We start from the raw sequence: 16,253 nt of genomic DNA, 5'->3' as shown, positions 1-16,253 counted from the left end.
CATTTGACTGTTTCTCTTCAGTTCCTACCTGTACTTTATCAGCATATTACTGCCCTGATACTATTTGTTTAGCTAAATCATGTCTACTTTAGCTAATATATTATTTCTATATATATTTCATATAAATACTAGTACCATTTAACAATTCACATTTTAATGCCATTTGGAATGACATCAAAGCTGCATAAAGTGCTAATTTCTGGTGAAAGGGTAAATGAATATTAGTCTGTGTCCAAATAACTGATGTATCTACTGCAGAAGATTGCATTTGAGAATCAGATTAGATCTGCAACAGCTAAGCATAACCACTTACAAAGACCATTTATTTGATTTTAACAAACAAACAAAAAACTTCAGATTTGTTCACAGACTCTTAGCTTTAGTAGGCAACTGTTAAAGGCACCTTTAATAACAAAGTCAAAAATTTTAGCCAGGTTCTTTGAATATTAACCTGATCTTGAATAAGTAACGAGTAGTGTACAATGTAGTATGTAGTATGTTAATGTTTAGTTGTAACTTTGCTGTAGTAAAAAGTAATTTAAAAAAAGGTTGATGGAAATATTTATTGGGATGTGATATTTTTGCACTTCTGAAAAAAAAATATTTGTTTTGATATTTATTTAGATGAAAATAGTAAAAGGATAAAAGTGCTTATACAAAGCTCTAGGAGTCCTAATGCTTGATAAATATCACAACAGAAGTTCAGTAGCGTCAAACAGACGGATAGGTAGGAACTTGAACAGCCAGCTACCAAAAAATGTTCCCTTCTATCCCTTCATCATTTCTGGTGCATACCCTCAGCTACCTTCACAAAACCCCATTGAATAGAATGCAGCATGCCTGGAAAACCACCAAATTTGGGTTGCTTGTTATTGATCCAGGTCCTGATCCTTTACCCATTTAAGTCAATGTGTATTTGCCACTGACTTCAATGAAAGCAAATCAAAAGCCCTAAAATATATGATTGATTAAGAGCCAGAGGATGATTCCCTTATTCGCACTAATGTGAATGTTACTTCACAAGTTCGGTCACTGAGTCACTACAACTAGAAGTAATGTACAACTGGAGACTGAGCTCCATGGTCTTTGCTATTGATCCAGTAAATTTGTTACTGAACTGAAATTAACCAGAAAATATACTCTACAATTAAATAAATATTTATATAGCTACATGTTCAAGTCCCATACTTGTAACCGTGACACTTCCATTCTCTCTTCTCATTTTCACTTTTGCCGAGATCATATCAGAGAGCTAGATTAAGTAAGGATACCTCATATATATATATATGTATGTGTGTGTGTGTTACTATTGGGGAGAGCGGAGTGAAGGTGTAGCTGTGTTATTGCATGCTAAAAATAACTGGAAGCAACTGTTTGATTTATGGAATCCACTATAATTACCATCAAAGAGCTTGGCTCATTTTTGGGGGGTGGGGTATGCATGTGGCAGAGTTGGATCTATACATTCTTTCTTTCTCATTATGAGAGCAACAAATGCAGGAGTATAGTGTATCATCCATACTCTGCTTGCTTGCCTTGCTCCTATAAACATTTCCACATATAACTTTCCACATGTGAGAACTTCCACTGAGTTTAGGTCCCAATCCTGCACACACTTATGAACATGCTTAACAGTGAGCATGTGAATAGCAATTCAATTGACATCAAATTAAACACATCCATAAGCATTTTCAAGATCACTGGCTTAGTTTGTAAACTTGAACGGAACATTGCATTACAATTCCAGTTCCTCTTCCCTCTCCCCCACTTCTGAAAAATCCTAGGTCAGATTCATTCCAATGGAGTTACATCAGAAAATCTGTGAGTCTAGTAATTGGGCTGGTCTGCACTGAAAACTTAGATTGGCATAGCTACTGCACTCAGGGGAGTGAAAAATCCACTCCCCTGAGCTCTGTAGCTATGCTGACCTAATCCCCAGGGTAGTCACAGTTAGGTTGATGGAAGAATGCTTCTGTCGACCTAGTGACTGTCACTCGGGGAAGTGGAGTTTCTACAGAGATGGGGGAAAAAAAACCCTTCGTTGCTATAGTCTGTGTCTACATTATGGGTAGGCTTGGAAGGATTCAATTTCTATTTGTAAATGTCAGTAAATGTCGATTTCACCAAACACACACAAACTGACAAAAAAAATATTTCCATCAATAATAATAAAAATAAAGATAGGCAAAATAAGAAAAATAATGCTTGTGAACTTATTAGGGTTTGTTTTCAGGCTATTTACTTTGTATATTCTGACATGTGGTGTTGACACTTATGTTGTAATTGTTATAAAGCTTTTACCTTTTGAATCTCAATGTCTACAGGCATTAAATAATTATTGTCAGATCTCCCATAATTTCCCTCAATTGTGAACATTTAAATAAATACAAATAAAAAAATGCTTACACAATATCATTTTGCACTACTGTGAAACTTTAAATTGTTAAAAAAAATTAAAATGCTGAAAAATAAACATTGAATTTTGCCGTACCCAATTATGAGATTACAGAAACATATCTATGGCATTGTAGCTGTGCTGCTGAAATGCTCGTAGTGTAAACATGGCCATTATATTGTGATCGTGCCACTTAACTGCTCACAAATCTCCTGAAACCATAAGGCACTTTAAAGATCTTCCAGTCTGTTAATTAATGTGCAGGTGTTTTGTACTGAGTGACACTTGGGTTTCTTCAAATTATGGAGATAAATGGTTTAAATGTGTATTAATGTGTGTTTAGGTGTGTGTAATGTAAACATGTATATATGTAAAGGTATATATGGACGTCGTGTTCACAATTACATGCCTAGCCACAAAAGGTGAGAGAAAATTACTGAGTAAAATGAAATATAACAGATTTCTAAGGAGTGATTTTATAGAAAATCATTAACTTTCCCTATCCTTCTGTGGCTAGGCATGTACCTGTGAGCACAGTTGAGCTGCCACAATCAGGCAGGCTTTTAAGAAAATGAGTTTTGACATTCCTTTTCTCAAGACGAGGCTTTGTTTTTCAATTACTCCTTCGCACTTGGAGGTTTCTTGAGGTAACAGTGAGCCTGTTCCCAGACTGTCCGCCAGGTGGCAGCAGTGCCCTATCACAAGAGCTCCTGTACCCTTTTCCTTGACATCAAGTGTTAATGCAATTGACCAATCAGTGCTAAGATGATGGGAGGTAATTGGGTAATTGTATTTTACTGATCACAAGCAGAGAAAAGGGGGGGGGGGGAGAAGAGAGAATTGAAGACGGGAGAAGGGACGAGTGTAGGCAGAAAGACTGATCCTGGGACCTTTGGAAATACTGAGGTGCCATTGCAAAGGTGGTGGGGGCGGGGGGTGAGAGAGAGAGAGCGCAAAGCTACTCCCCGCAGCAGCTGACTGGAACTGGATATATGTAAATACATATACATACACACATATAAATATATGTAGGGAGAGTTCGAGCTGAAGCTGATGGCAGGGAGGAAAGGTTTCTGCGGTGCAAAGGGCTGTGCATTTCTGGGATAAGGCATGAAAGAAGCGGCTGCGCTCCTGGGAATGTGTCATCTTGGAGAGGAGGGAGGAAGGGAGAAGGTAACTGGAATGTGGAAGAAGATGGGAGCCTAAGCCACTGCTGTGCAGAAGGGGATACCAACTTGTAGATCTGAAATATACCAGCCTGATCTTGGCAATGAGATCAGAGCTGCAATTGCAATAGATAGGGGGAGGAAAAGGGAGGCAGAGATTGGAGGGCTGTGTGTGTGTGTGTTTCTCTCTCTCTCCCAAGAAGAAATAGAAGAAGTTTATCCGTCTCGATACTGCTGGATCTTTATTCCTGCTGGACAAAAGATGGAGAGGAAGCAGAAATGAAGAGGAAGGGGAGCCCCGTGCTTGTGAAATTCAGAGTTAGGAGGACAAATCACGCCTCCCCAGGGAGCTTTTGTGCCCCATCGCGGGAGTTTTAACGTCAGGAAGATTTTGAGAAGTGGGGGCAAAGAGAAGAGGGAGAGTCAAAAATACCCACCCCACGTGTGTAAAAAAAATTAAATAAGGGATGGATTTATTATTGACAGCTGGTGGGAACCTTGAATTTTCCTCCACTCTCCCCCACCCCATTTCCATTTAATGTGAGATGATGAAAATGCAGAGGAGTTGGAGGGAAGGCAAAAGGAGATAACGTGGAGTTTGAAGAGAGGAGAATGGTGATGATGCTGTGAATAGCTGGCTTCTTTCTGAAATCAAAAATCCAATTGCGCACTGGGTTGTGATTGGAAATCTAATCAGATCTTTGGAGAGGGGGGAGAGAGAGACCAAAAGTTTATTGTTTTAACATTCTAAATGTAAGAAGACACTCTGGTGAAGGTGTGCGTGGAGGAAAATAGGGAAAACAGAAGATGGGAACCCCCTATCTAACGTGGAAACACATGTATTGGATAATTGATAGTGCAGCAAAGAAGGGGGGAGAAGAAAATTGCCTGGAAAGACCTGGATCTTAACAGTCACAACAAAAAATGCATTAAAAGCAAACGGCCTCACTTCAGATAGAGGGTTGTTTAAAATAAAGAAACCTCTCTCTACCCTCCAAAGGAAGAAGAAGAAAAAAAAGTTGGCAATGGAGAACAGAGGAGCCAGAAAGGCAAAAACCCTCAAAGAAAGGAAACTAGGAAAAGGATCCACACTGGAATGAAAAGTTTCAGAAAGGAGAAGGACCATTCTTGCTCTGAGGGATTTTTTAAATGTTTAGTTTTTTTAAAAAAAACCTCCCCCAAGAAGACAGGAATTTAATGATACAACTACGACCATTTTAAGCAGAAAAGTTAAGAGCGACGGGAAAAAAAAAGGGGTGGGGGAGTGGAAAAGAAGAAGAATCTGGTGAGGGAGAAAAAAACAGCAGGTTGGGCTGGATTGGAGCCTGTATGGACTGAAATTGATCGAAAATTGAAGTTGGATATTTTATTTTTAATTTAATTCCTTATTTTTAATTTTCGCTTCGCTGCTGCAATGAAATAGTTTGCCACCTCCTGCCTTTTTTCCCCTTCCCCCCCTTAAACACTCGGATTTCCATCTGGATAGTCTTCTGTGCAATCTGAAATACAGTGAGTGCCTTTGATATTTTCTTATTCTTGTTTCTTGGGAAAGAAATCATGCCCCTCGCTTTCTTCCCTTCGGATACAATCTTGGTGAATTATACGAACTGATTTGGTGGGGCGGGGGGTATAACTGATAATTTACGGTAGATCCAGTGTTATGGTTAGTAAAATTCAAGCCCCGGGAGGATGTTGCAGATGCCTGCATCTGCAGGGTTTGTACATGTTCACTAGCAAAGAAATCTCCCAAGGAAGCCCCTGCAGTGTGTGGTGGTGTGCTGCTTGATTGCCCAAACTGTGCAAGCGCGGCAAGTTGCACGGCAGCCTCAGGAGTTTGATGCACAACGATCCCCCCCCCCCCTTTTGACCATTGGAAATCGAAGGGATCCAATTTAATTTTTATTATGCAACCTGACCGTGCAGCTCAACATGGTGTATTAACATGGAAAATGATAATAAGGAAGGCGGGTGAAGGGTGGATGGCTTTTGGGGGGCGGGGGACGCGGGGGCTGGCAGTACAGGGAGAAACGTTACATTGTGCACGGAGTGATTAAGGACGGTTATCAGCAGCGAATGGGGATGGGTATTCACTATTGAAGGGGAGTTTATGATACTTGCCACAGATGTGCTCCAGATCTCTTAGGCAATTTGTTGTGGTTTGGTGGTAAATCCCTCTCGCTCCCAGAGGGCTTTCACAGCAGTTGTAGATTTACTGTTGATAAACAGATAGTATTCTGCAGCGTTAGGAGTTAACTTTAAAAAAAAAAAAAAAAAAAAAAAGGGAGAGAGCGAGTCTGTCTCTGGTAGGGTTTACTGATTAGGAGAGATGGGTAGATAATGGGCCGAGCTAGTATCCACTAATTATGTCGGTCCTTGCCTACAGAAACGGAGATTGGGGGAATAAAAGCGGGATAATGGTATTTGAAATAACTGGGGGTCCCTGTGTGCTAGTGGGGAACAGTGCCGCTTTCCTCCTCGCTTTTCTGCTGGCAAAGCTGCTGGCTTATTAGATATTCCCTTTCCCTGCCCCCAACCCTGGCCTCCATGTCCAGGGACTCAGATTGAAGGTCTTTACTGGAATAGACTGGAATGTAGTGAAGAAGGAAGTTGGAGGGGGACCCCAAACACACAAATAAATGACCCATAATGGGCAGATAATGGCAATTTTTGCCAGTCAATGTGCAGAATTAGCATCACCACTGATTTCCTCCCCCCGCTCCCTTTAGCTGCAATCTAATAGGGGAAGGGGAGAGATCTTGATTAGAACTCCTCACTTGCTGACAATCTTTCCCTCTTTCTCAGGCTTTCTGTCTTAGAAACCACAAGTTCAACATAGCTAGAACTTCTGGCAATAAAATAAAATAATAATAATAATAAAATAAAGGTAAACCCCCCCCCCAAAACTTGCCCTATTTATTTGATAGAAACCTTCCTGACCTTACTGGTTTAATGGAAATTAGAGTTTCTGCCGTTAAAAAATATCCCATTCTTCTGCTCCTCAGAGGTCATGTCCCTTAAAGTAAACGTTGGTTACTTGGGAAGGATAAAAGATGTTAGGGGCAATCCTGCTCCCAGGGAGGTCCAAGGGATTTTTGTTTGCCATGGGCACAGAATCAGGCATTTTATTCTGCTGGGTTTAAAACAAGAAGCAAGTTGGCACAATTACAAAAAAAATCCCTTACATCCACATCTATTCTTACCTTTCTCTTAAGTCCTTAACTAAGCATGTTTAGTATGGAATGTTTTCAGTCTCGTTTATTTTTCTGGAAAGGTGTTTCCTGTGGGGACACTGAGTGGGCAATAAATTTGTTAGTCTGTGAAAACAATCGCATTGTTTTCCTCAACCCTGTGTAAGGTCCTGAATATCTTATCATAATTCTGGGCCCTATTGGGGCTACACTGACATCACCAGTTGCAGTAATAGAGCAGTTAAATGTGTGTTTAAACTGTTGCTCAGTAATTACTGAAAGAGAGAGAAGCTGGCCAAGTGAGGTGGGAAAAAATCTTCAAGCTTTTCACTGGATTGTTGCAAAGTGAGCCCATAAATAGAAAACCTCTAGGGAAAGCCAGTCTAGTCTTTGACAATAGGACGCCTGATTCATTTTTTACAGTAAATAGCACGAGGGGTTTTTTTATGTGCTGAAGAAAATGTAGATACAAATCTGGGCTATGAAATAGGCAAAGCTTGTCAACATTAGAAATATGAAGATGTGTCTCAGCTTCTAAAGATGCAGTAGTTGTACACTTCCATGAATCACTCACTTGGTAAAGTAGCCAAAGACACATGGAATGTAACTCTTTCAGTGATGTAATAGAAGAGTGTTTTGCGTTCAAATAATTTGCACTCTGATGTTGTCTAGATCTTAAGGTGCTGGGCAAGATAAAAATGGTAAAAATATGATAGATAACAAAATGAGATGAAAAGTGAGGATTTCATGGGAACCTGAGTAGAAATGATTTTGCTATTTCCATCTCTCGTGTCAGAACACCAGTGTAGCATTCAGCAATATATGATATGCAAGCTGCCTTCATTTTCAGAGTATTGGGTAAACCATCTGTTAATTACCTTGGCAGGTAGGAAACTGGTATGAATAGTGTGTGTGAAGAGAAAGTACAGTGTGAATAGTGAGCAGTTATGTGAATAGTAACATGTCAAATGCCAATGCAGAAGAAATTAGAATACTGTGTATGAGGGCCCTATTTTATTTGTTGTATTTGCTCCCCTGGGGCCAAAAGATCACTTAATCTAAAAATGCAACCTCTCTTGGTAATCTGTGGCTGTGATGCAGAAGTTATTGCTGATATAAAACCAAGGCAATCCAGGTCTTTTCACACTTCAGAAAGGTCTTTCACTGAAGTATAGTGGGCCCCAGATCAGTTTTTATTGCTGAAGTAGCCTCCGGATCACTGTGACTAGGATTGTAATCTTGGTGGAAAAGAAGACTTGTAAAGGCAGTTAATAGAATGTCAACATATTTATATGCTATATAGACATAGATTTATAAACTCATATTTTGCTCCTTCAGTGTAAGCTAAAGGTTGCGGAAGAGATTATCAAAATATTAAGAGTTTAAGATAAGGTGTGAGTATCTTTAAAAACTAATTCTATTGCACCTGGTTAGCCAGTGTCATTCTCGCAGTAGTTACATCAATCAGCAGTATGAAAATGGAGACCCTCTATAGCAAGACATACCAGTATGTATGTGGGATTTCAGGAGGGTTAAAAACAGTGACTTGCGTTTTCATTAAGATTTGTTTCCCCTTATTTAAAATGTAGAGGAAATTTGACGCTGGTGAAAAGCACCTGTTTGACAGCCCTGGGGCTGAAGTCCCTAGTATATACTGTGGGGATGGGGGGGAGGGAGTACATCACAACTAACTGCAGTGTAAACTTCACTCCCAATCCTTTCAATGTGTTTCCACCTTGAACTGGAGAGATCCCTTGACCTCTCTGATGAGATTTACAAAAAAGGGGGCAATTAGCTCCAATTGCAATGTGGACACCTGTCCACAAATAAGAGGACTGGAGATTCACCAGCCTATTTCTAGAGCATCCAAATCTCTGCCAAGCAGTAGTGGCTTAGATCACTGCCTACCTGGAGCCTGATCCTGCATATCCTTACTCATGTCACCAGCCTCAAGGAAATGAACAACCCTGCTGCTTTAAAAGGTGATTGATTACTCATGTGGTTAAAGCTTGGCAAGAAAGGTTGGAACTAACCAGCCTTGTACAATTCCATTCACCTCAGGAAATAACTTCTTGAAAACTGTCTTTAGGAGGGTCCCCCACACACATCTCCCCAATATCAGCATCATGGAGTAAAGGACAGGAAAGTAGCTTTTTTTGCCATCACTGGTAAATTTTTTTAAGAATTCTGCAAGACTGCCTTTATCCCATGACCAAAAGATGAAGGGCTCCATGTTTCATTGTACAGCTCCAGAGCTATTCATTCTCTCTCTCCTTCAGAGAGTTTTGTTGTCTACTGTGTGTTCCCTCCCCCTCTTTTAATTGCAGATATACAAGCTGTCTGGATGAATTAAGAAAAAGTGATCGGGGTGGGGGAGAGCAGGAATATTCTTATATACATTAGAGAGAAAAGCCAAAGTCAGGCACGCATATGCACAAAAAGAGGGAGTGAAGATTTACATTTGGTATCCAAGGAAGCAAGAACAGAATCCTGCAGGGTTTTCTGTTCATTGTTTAAATGTTGCCATGGCAATATCTTGGGGCACAAGTTACATGTTTTTCATTTCTCTAGTTGAGCTTTTCTTAACAACAACAAATATTCCTATTGAACTTGGCACAACAATAGGCAAAAGAGTGAGATGGCCTCATTGTCTGTCCCTGGCCTTCTGCAGTTCTACCCTCAGATCTGTTAATGTACAAGAGACCTAATTAAGATAGAACTGCTGGATGGAAGTGGAGTGTGAGGCTGCTTCTTGTTGTGAGGACACCGAGCATATTACAATATTTTGTGTAGTGGTGATATGTTAATTGGATAGCTGCAGGCAAGTGAAGTGTAGCAGTCGCTGACAATTAGAAAGAACAATGAACTTGCTAGGACTCAATCCATTCCTCTAATCACTGGGTGGATTAAAATGCATTGCAGGCATATGCTAGAGTTTCTGTAGATTTGAACACCACAATGCTACAAGCTCTGTAAATTCTGCTTTCATAAAGCAAGGACCAGATTTATCTTGCTGTCTGCAAAAGAGAGAGAGAGAGGCAGCACTGGATCCCTGAGCAAAGTCTCTGTTTGCAATTGCTGCAGAACACGTCCTGCCATGCAGGAGTGTTTGTGTGCAACGTACCACTGAAATCAGTGCATTTTTTAACATAACACTGATGTTGGCCCCATGTCGAATTAGTTAAAACCAGCTCAAGAGAGTCACTGCAAAAGAAAGGCTTTTGTCTTGAAAGATTCAGGACATTGGAGATGCCCTTTGTGTGGAGGGATCTCCCTTTGATTATTTTTTGCAGCAGCTGGATCCATGAAGCCTGATGCAACAAAATAACTCATGGAAACAAGGATATGTTTTTCTGTCACGCTCACGTGGCCAATTTAATGTGAAATTGACTTCTGAAGAGCCTCAATAGTTAGTACTTTTTTACCGCTATATGTGTAAGAATAGTTCTCGGATGCTTTGAAGGTCATACCCAATCCTGAGAGCCTAGTACTGTATTAAATTTTTAAAAAGGTATTTAGTGTAGTTCGGGTCTTCTCATTTAGCACTAGTGGAATGTAGTCATCTATTTATCCACAAGATTAAGTACAGCACTCACATTAGCTGTCTGAATGCCTCAGTCATAACCCTAAGGTAAGGTTCACCTTCAGAACTGGGACAGGCTCTAAAACAGTTTCCCTAATTTGAGCAATCCTTGGCATCTCTGAGATGGTCAATAAAGTTTGCTAATTTTGATTTGGACTGAGGTCATCAATTCACTTCATATACCTAGGCAACTGACTAGCCATCAGATGGTTAAACACGTTCAGATGCTGCTGACTTGAATAGAATTTGAACTAGTGACCTAGAGATGAAAGTTTCTTCCTCCATATTCAGTTCTCAGAGCCATGCAGTATTATGTGTTTTGATCTACAGGGTAATTTATTTTTGGGAAGGGGTAACTGACACGGTGAAGTGTTTATACAGTGTCATTAACGTTAATAAAATCATGTACAATGACAAAACTATTATTTTGATTTTACTTATTTGACATTTATCTGTTCAATCTCTGATGCACACACCACTATAGGGTCAAGGTGCTGGCCCATTGTGCTGTAACGCCTAAAAGCAACCACGTGGTTTCATTTCATTTATGTATTTGTTCCTCTTTTCTCCTTTAATCTGCAATTCCAAGCTCTTGTCTCCCACTGATCTCAATGAGAGTTTTCTCAGTGACTTCCAGAAGGGCAGGATTGATTCTCTGGTTTATTTTTTGTTTGTCTTCTTTCCCTGCCCCTCCCACCCCTGAAATGTGAAACCTGTTTAAGTTTCCAAATCAATAACAGGTTAAAAGTTTAGGCTTCTATAAAAATAAGTATTATCAAAGTTATATGCTGAATCACAACATTTTGAAAAGTTTCATAAGCTCATGAAAGCTTATGCTCTAATAAATTTGTTAGTCTTTAAGGTGCCACAAGTACTCCTAACATTTTGAAAGTCCACGTCCTTATCTATCGTATTTGCCAAGTGGTCTGTGTTACCTTTGCCATTCTTGATGTCATCCCAAGCAGTTAGAAAGAGGAAGGAACATTTCTCTCTCTTTGCCGTTCAGAATGTTAGTGATCAGTGCTATTTCACCAAATCTTCATCTGTTACTGCAGAAGCACAAGTCCAGTGAACGTGAAGGATAGATACATTTTCAACTCTTTTGTTTATAAAATCTCAATGCTTCATACTTTAAGGCTGAGATTCTCAAAGGATCCTAAATTAGGTGCCCATATCCTTAAAGACTACATGCACAGAACATTCTGTTACATTGATGTAACCTAGTTATTTCATTTAAAGCTTTGTCATTAACCTTTTAATGACTACAGAGGTGATCTGGAAGGTGGAAAAATGGTGCAGAGAGAGAAAGGGGTTAACTTAACACTCTCCCTCTCTCATTGCATGAGAGTTTGAAATGGGAAGTGAAGACATATATTAAATTCTCTAACCTTATTTGCCAAAGGGCATACGTGGTATGCTCGGTTCTTTCTTTGCTGTTTGGTGTTTCAAGACTTTACTGTGACTGTAAAGCTGATTGTGAATCCTTATTTGAAGGGAAGGCTCTTAGACAAGGGGTAATATATTATTTGTCTGGAGGCAAGCTTTTATTTTCAATACATCCTTTGGAGAGCTGAGTTTCATTTCAATTGGGACTCTTTACTTCATAGCAACCAAGGAGTTTTGATAGCCTCATTAGCCTTTCAGGCTGCTCACATGTAGTGCCTGCTCCCTTCAGTCAGATGCAGGTAGAACTTTCTTTGAAGCCCATGTGAGGTTTGTATGTACATGACGTATGGAACTATGACCAGAATGGTTTTCTCCTTTGCATTGGAAAAAGTGCAGAGACACTCATCTTTGAATATTGTTCTTTTTGATATTTTTCTTTCTCTAGTGTGAATCTCATGAAGGGCAAAGCCACTGGCTTGACAGCCTTGGAGACGAGAGTCCTCTATATGCTCACTCCAAAGTCCTGGAGAGAGTACTCTTGGGGGTCTCAGACAGACAAACACGCACTCACAAAACCCCACACAGAACAAGATGAGTTGTTCCTTCAACGCCTGTCTGTAATACGTGGAAAGAAAAACTATTTTGATTTGGAGAAATTCAGTTTGGGAGATGTATGCTAGTGGTCTCGTGCAGCCAGCATTAAAACAGTAGAGTTCCTATTTTATTTAAGGTAATTTTCTAACACAAAAGGTCTGGTACCCAACATGAGGTCAGCCTATTTTGGCCCTCATAATGATGGCTAACAATGAATTTAATCATTCAAATGGCACTTGTTGGTTGCCTAGGTTGTGCCAGATTTACAATGACACCAGTGGCTCCATGGAGCCGGGCCCATGCTCAGAAGTGCCTGCTGACTCCCCGCCGCCCACCACTTGCTCCTCAAGCCGAGGGCTCCTCTTCACCCCTCTGCCCCCACCCCCTTGCTCCTCTCAGGCCCCTGGTTGGACCCAGTGCATCTCCGGCTCCAGGCAGTCTCTGCTTCCCATCACCTGTGGGGCCCCATCTGTCTCCCCGGACCTGAGCTACCTGGGACTGGTGCAGAAGCCTGGCCAGTCTCAGCCAGGTGTGGGGGGCAGGTGACAATGTGTGAGGTTTGCCTGGACCCCTCCAGGCAACTGCGTCTTGAGAGAGCCCAGCCGGGGCAGGCCATGGCCTGGCTGATCATGTGATTCCCGGCCCTGGGACCAGCTCTGGCTGCGCTGCTGGATCAGCCCAGCAAACAAAGTCACCTCCCAGCAAGGCCGGTGAATGCAGCCAGAAGGCAGGGGGTGGGGAGTGGGTCTCTGGGGGGTGCTGGGTTGTGAGGTGGCAGGGAAGATCTGTGTGTGTTGAGGCACTAGGGAGTGGAGGTTCTGTGGGAGGTGCTGGGGTTGTGGGCAGGGGGGCACTGGGCAAGGGTGGTGTTGTGCAGGGTGCTGTGCATATGTGGGGGGATGCTGGCCATAGCAGGTCCAGGGGGCCTCTGGCCACAGGGAATCGGGGGGGGGGGGGGAGAGCTATGTGGCATGACATGGGCCCGTACCCGAGGGGAAGGGGCATGCTGACAGCACAGGGACAGCTGGGCCACTGTGCGTCTGGCAACTGCTGGTTTGTAAATAGTGCCCTCGCACTGGGCTGGGCAGAGTGGAGCTGCTCCGGCCATGCCATGCCCCATTGCCTCTGGCTGGCCCCTTGCTCTGGGGACTGACGTCCCCGCAACATGGTCCACTGCCTCCATTGGGGCCCACAAATATTTTTGGTGCCAGGCCCACAAAAGGTTAATCTGACCCTGTGCCTAGGGAGCAGTGATCATGACCTGATTACATTCAAGATGACCAAACAGTGGAAACTCCCAAACAGTAAAGTATATAGTTGGTACTTCAAAAGGGCAAATTTCCTGAAGCTGAGATAAATTGTTATCAAAATTGATTGGGAGGATAAATTTAGACAGAAAAATGTGAATAAAAATTGGGAATTATTTAGAGTGTATTATATGGCCAAAATCCCACAATTCCCTAATCAAGAAAGAGGACAACTTTGGCTAATAGCCCATTCTGATTCAGTGGCAAAACAAAGGCAGCAAATAGAAATTTAGAAAAATGTAGCAAATGGGAAAGGAAACAATAGAGAGAAATTGATATAAATTAGAAGTTATGAAATGTATAACATTGATAAGGGAAGCTAAAGACATCAAGAAGAAAAACAGTGGCTGGCAGAGTTAGGGACAATAAGACAAAGTTTAAAGTATATTAGGAACAAAAGAAATCCTAACAATGGTATAGGCACATTAGATAGTAGATAGTAAAACCATTAATAATGACATGGAAAAGAAACAAGTCTTCACTAAATATTTTTTCTCTATTTGGAAAGAAGTAGAAGAATGTACTTGTATCATATGAGGATGATGAAGTACTTTCCTGTGCATTAGTAACTGAGGAGGATGTTAGATAACAATCTGCTAGTATTAAACATTTTTAAATCAGCAGGCCCAAATAATTTGCACCTGAGATTCCTAAAAGAGTTGGCTGAGGAGATTTCTGGCCAAATGTTAAATTTTAATAAATCATGGCATGCTGCGGAAATATCAGGTGACTGGAGCATGCCAATATTCAGAAAAGGCAACCTAGATGACCTGGTGACCTATAAACTGGTTAGCCTGATATAAATCCCAGGCAAAATAATTGATAAACTGATATGGGATTAAACCAATGAAGAATAAAAGGTTATGCCAATGAGCATGATTTTATGGAAAATAGGTCTTTTCAAAGAAACCTGATTTAATTATTTGGTGAAAATAGAAGTTTGGTTCATAAAGGTAACTACTGCATAGATGTAGTAGATTGTTGTAAGGCATTTGGCTTAGAATTGCATAAGTTATGCTTAAAATAGCACTATATAATATCTATAGAGTACGCATTACATGAATGAAGAAATGACTCACTAGCAGATATCAAAGTAATGGTGAATGAGGCATCATCACTAAATAGGGACATTTCTAGTGGGATTTCACAGGGGTGGGTATTCAACACTTCCATCAATGATCTGAAAGTAAATATAAAATCTCTGCCAATAAATCTTCTGGGCGACACAAAGATTGGCAGTGGGAAATAATGATGAGGACAGGGCAGTTGTACAGTGATCTGAATTATTTGGTGACCTGGGCCCATTCAACAAAATGTGTTTTAATACTGCCAAATTCAAAGTTATACATCCAGTAACAAGGAATGTAGGCAATACCTACAGAATAGAGGACTGTATCATGGAAAAGAGTGACTCTGAAGAGGATTTACAAGCCATAGTGGACAAGCAATTGCACGAGCTCCCATTGTGATGGCAGAATGGGCTAATACGATCCTTGTATGTATATAGAAGGGGGTAAGGCATAGGAGTTGGGAGGTTATTTTACCTCTGTATACAGCAGTGGTGAGACCAGTACTGAAATGTTGTGTCCAGATCTGTTGTCCACATTTGAAAAAAGCTGTTCAAAAATTAGAGAGGGTGCAGAAAAGAACCACAAAAATTATGTTAGAACTGAAGAAAATGCCTTATAGTGAGAAATTTCAATAGCTCAATCTGTGTAATTTATCAAAAAGAAGATTTAGATGTGACTTGATTACCATATAGAAGTACCTCCATGGGGAGGGACTACCAGCTACTAAAGGGCTCTTCAGTCTAGCAGAGAAAGGCATAAAAAGAAACAATGGCTGGAAACTGAAGCCAGGTAAATTCCAAATAGGACCAGAACCAAATTTTGAAGTATCAAAATCCTACATGAAACAGAATTCCCTTTCTTTGCCCACTCTCCTTATTTCATACAGATCACTAAACAGTTCTGAGATGATCTGTACAATAATGGTGTCTACCTCTTTCTTCTCAACCTTTAGTAAAAATAGATGATTAGTTTGTTTTTGTTTGTTTGTTTGCTGTTTTACTTTTGTTCATATATGTGGGGGTGGTGGTGTATGATATGTGTATAATGAAATTTGTGGGGGAAAACTAAGTCAAAGACATGTTCTGTATTTAGTGGTGAGATCTGTGGTCCTTCTTCCCTCTTATAGGAGAGAGTTCCGTAGTCTAAATCTAGTTTCTGTCTCCTAAATTCAATATTCTCCCTTAGTTGTTGTCATTTTCATTGTTCCAGTTGGATGTAGTTATCATGAGAGGTCATGGGAACAGAGAGAGAAGCAACCTTTCAGGTATCAAGGGCAATCCATTGGAGGTAACTATATTCAGTCACTACTGACTGTGAATTGTTAGCAGGTTCCATATCCTGAGACATCCAGTTTCTGTATCTACCTCCTTTTAGAAAATACTTGCCAAATTTGCAAGTCTAAGGAGATCCCAACATAAAGTTTCCAGTATACTTTCTCTGCCAGTGATACTGCAGCAGTACGAGAGTGGAAGGAGGTATATCACAAAGTGACAGGGGTTGCTTTCCTTTTCATATCACCTTCTGACCCCTACTCACCACTCTCTATCCAAGCAGTATAAATCTA

General features: G+C 40.8%; 1 protein-coding gene across 4 annotated transcripts in view; it reads left to right on the top strand.

The window, feature by feature from the left end:
* LRRC4C (leucine rich repeat containing 4C) overlaps positions 1-16,253 on the top strand; it is an 860,187-nt gene that overhangs the window by 708,425 nt on the left and 135,509 nt on the right. The window contains exon 1 of one of the 4 annotated variants that reach the window (XM_074955298.1): positions 3,229-5,070. The exons of the other annotated variants lie outside the window; for them this stretch is intronic. The gene's annotated coding sequence lies outside the window, so the exon portion shown is untranslated. Of the gene's footprint in view, positions 1-3,228; positions 5,071-16,253 lie in introns of those variants that run through there. 4 annotated transcript variants of the gene reach the window in all.

Source organism: Natator depressus, chromosome 6, assembly GCF_965152275.1.
Source record: "Natator depressus isolate rNatDep1 chromosome 6, rNatDep2.hap1, whole genome shotgun sequence".
Taxonomy (NCBI): domain Eukaryota; kingdom Metazoa; phylum Chordata; order Testudines; family Cheloniidae; genus Natator; species Natator depressus.
Note: the sequence above shows the minus strand (reverse complement) of the source record. Positions and strands in the feature narration are given on the sequence as shown.